Raw genomic sequence first — 3,786 nt, 5'->3', positions numbered from 1 at the left:
TTTTTTACTAGGATGTTGTCATTAGCCCAAGTTTTTTTTAATCTTTATTAAAAACAAAGATCTTTGACTTGCAAATGCATATGAAGAGCATAAAATTATATCATTCAATAGCATTGCAAAAAATAATCCAAAGAAATACTGCATAAAATAGCATGAACAGAGAAATAATAACTAAATATGAGCCAACCAAATAATACACCCAGACATGCACCTCTCAGACCTTAAACAACTAAAAATGAAGCCAAGAATGATAAGTGCAGTTGGAAAGAAGAATACATTGTTCTGACATAAAATTTAAAATCGGGGCCCAGATAGATCTAAACTTGATATAAGTACTTTCAGAATTTGAAAAGTTGTGGTTCACAAAGGTCGCAATTTTATGCATGATAAATTGATCCCAAACTTTATCATACCAGACTCTTACAGCACAATCCAGAAAGGGGGGGGGAGAAAGTCTTTTGGGATAAGACGAGCAACTACGTGGGCGCAGGAAGGGTTTGCGCCGACATACGACCGGCGCCACCACAATGGAAGGGAGTAAAGTGAGCGGGGGGCCACCCGAACATCGCTCCGCCACGCCCGAGGGCAGTGGCGCCTGAGGGCTGCACCCGAGTGTGGGTGGAAATGAGGCGGAGCACAGCGTTCAGGAGGAGGAGGGGGTGGAGTTGGGGGTGTGGCCAGGCTTAGGCAGCTTCCTGAGAAGTTTGGCCCATGGCACGCCCCCCTTTGAGAGGCGCAACTTTACACCTGCAAAAATGGCGGCATGCCCCATAGACACTCGAAACAAAAGGTCACCTCCGCCGCTGCGGAAGCTTGCAACCCCTTTAGGAAGTGGCGTGATTGCCTCGCCAATCCCCTCGCGTCTGACGAGCCCCCTCCCCAACACCCAATCGCAGTCTCCCACCTCCTAGAAATACTTCCGCTGTGGCCTCGCACAACTCAGGGAGAGGAACACATGGTGGGAAGTTCTGCCGGTGAGGTCCCGGCCATACAGACTTCGAGTGAGGGACAGGCAGGCATGTTGGTGACGGGTTTTGCACCTCGCGGTTGCTTTGGCAGTATCTTTGACTTGTGAGGGGGGGAGAGAGGTCTCTCCCCTGGAGCTAACTGCTCTTGTTTCCAGGTCTCCACAGGATCCAGGCTCCCGGAGGCTCTACATGCGAGGACTGTCACACATGGCTAGGTAAGTTCCACTGTCTCCCCTCCCCACCAGCTTCCCCCTCCCCTTGCTCTCGACAGCTCGGTGTGCAAGCACCTCTGGCACTTGAACCAGGCAGTGGGCTCTGGCAGGGGGCACTTGCTGACCCCGCTCCCCTGTGCTGCCGCCTGCTCCCTTCCCTTGGTCTGCCCTCTGCCACGTTCCCAATCCCTGGCAGGGCACAGGGTGTGTGTGTGTGGCAGCTACCCTGTTGCAGGGAGGTGGGTCAGAGACTGTCCCTTTAAGAGAGCGCCCAGCTGAAATGCAGCCTGCTCTTCCAGCCGCCATCCCTGCAGGTGCTCTTGATCTCTATCTCTGTTTTGCAGGTGGGACTCCAACACAGAGGCTTCCACGTGTGACGCTCCACCGCACCCCCATTCTCTCAGCTGTTTCTGCCCGCCACTCGGAATGAAGCCCCACCCATGGCGAGACTGCCCAGCATGTGCCAGGGAGACTGTTGCACTCTGTTCCGGAAAAATAAAGTCTGAGCTGTGCCCTCTGTTGTCTCTCCCGCTTGGTATCTGCTTCACATTCCCTGGGCAACCCCCCCCCCCCGGTCAGTGGCCTCTCCGAGGGAATGCCTGGGAGGGTGAGCAGACTTGGTTTTGGGGGTGGGAATGGTCTATGAGCCACCACACTGCCCCCCGCGTGGCTGGACAAGGGAGGGGTGTACCACCCCTCAGCCTGCCCGGGCTAACATCCTACCCTGACCCCACAGGGCTGTTGTGTGCAGGGCACTAAGGGGGGGCTGATGAAGTGAACTCAGAGTTCTGCGGCTGATGCACTCACACTCTAAGTTCTGTGGCCCCCAGGGGAGGTGTTCCATGCACATGGCAGGGGGTCTCTGGGTGGGGGGATGTCTGCTGCTGGTACTCCCAGACACATATTCCAGCTGCTGTCTATGACAGCGGACTCTTGCACTTGGTACTTCCTGCTTGCCTGCCTGCCATTAGCAGAGTCTCTGACAGTAGGAGGGTGTGGAGATTGATGGCTTCTCTGTGGTCCCGTGCGGGCCTGTCTCGCCCCCACCCCGCCACCAAGCTAGGCTTCTCGTTCCCGCATGCCCAGCCTCACTCCTGTTCCTGTTAGTAGGACGTCTCTCCTTTGCCCATGATGGTCTGCCCATCATTGGCTCCGTTCTCTGTTTGGGGGTGGGTTGGGGATGGCTATCAGCCTCTCTGGGGCCGCCTCTCTCCATCCCTGACTGTCATGAGCCGCGGCGCATGCGCCAGGACTGGCCAATGGGAGGGGTGGGCTGGCCCTCCCCTCCAGCTGCCTCTGCCTCCCTTCCGTGCCTCTGCCAGCAGCGTTGACATGGCAACCATCTTCACGGCAAGCTACGCCTCTCCCCTCCCCACACTCCAGAGTGCTGAAGTCCTCAGAAAGTTTACTAGCGGCGTGGCAGCTACGCCGTGGCCAGCCGCCCCTTATCTCTGGATTGGGCTGTTAATGAAGGAGGCGAGGGAGATTTCTATACTGAAGCAATAGTAATTCTTGCTGCCACTATAAGTTCAAATAATACGGGCAAGGGAGGATATAGATACATATTTAACGTCAAAAGGATACTTTAAGCATCTTTCTTCAATGCATAGAGACTTGCTTGAGGTGGACATCACACTAGAAGAACTTGAAGTTACAGTCAAAAACTTAAAAACTAATAAATCTCCTAGTGTGGACGGTTTACCAGCAGAATTTTACAAGGGTTTAAATCTGTCTCTTGCGGAACATCTATTAGTTACATGTAACAATGTTTTACAAAAGGGTATAATTCCTGCTTCTTGGAAAGAATCTTTTATTGTGGTCATTCCAAAAAAAAGATAAAGATTTTGCTGACCCTGTGTCATATAGACCAATTGCATTAGTTAATAATGCAAAAAATTTTACATCAATTTTGGCAAACAGGTTAAAAAGAATCGTTACTGATTACATTCTACCAGATCAAACAGGTTTTATGCCTGGTAGACAACTAACTGACAACATCCGACGTACTCTAAATTTAATCCAAAACTGTAAACCAGCTAAAGGTGGCTCTATTATTCTGGCTATTGATTTTGAGAAGGCTTTTGATTCAGTGGAAGTTCCATATGTGACGTGTTTATTAGAAAAAATGGGCTTTGGCCCAAATTTTCTTCGGGCTTTTAAATTATCTATAAAAATCCTTTCTCAAGAGTAAGGATAAATGGTTGTAATTCCTCTGCTTTCCATCCAGTGAGAGGAACAAGACAAGGTTGCCCGTTATCTCCTTTAGTGTTTGCTTTAGCTATAGAACCGCTAGCTGAAGAACTCAGAAGAATTTTGGTCTTTTCTGGAATTACAGCAGGGGGAATTGAACATAAGATCAGTCTATATGCAGATGATATTTCATTATATATATATCTGATCCTTGTAGATCTCTGCCAGAGATTCAAAGAGTTCTGGATAATTTTGGTAGAGTTTCTAGTCTGCATGCTAATCTCTCTAAATCTGAAATCTATCCTATTTTCTTATCTTCTGAGATAACTTCTTCTGTCAAGCATTCTTAGTCTTACTCTTGGTGCACATAAACCTGGCAACATTTAGGGGTTCACATTCCTATTAATTTGACTGAT

Source organism: Heteronotia binoei, chromosome 1, assembly GCF_032191835.1.
Source record: "Heteronotia binoei isolate CCM8104 ecotype False Entrance Well chromosome 1, APGP_CSIRO_Hbin_v1, whole genome shotgun sequence".
Lineage (NCBI taxonomy): Eukaryota > Metazoa > Chordata > Lepidosauria > Squamata > Gekkonidae > Heteronotia > Heteronotia binoei.
Note: the sequence above shows the minus strand (reverse complement) of the source record.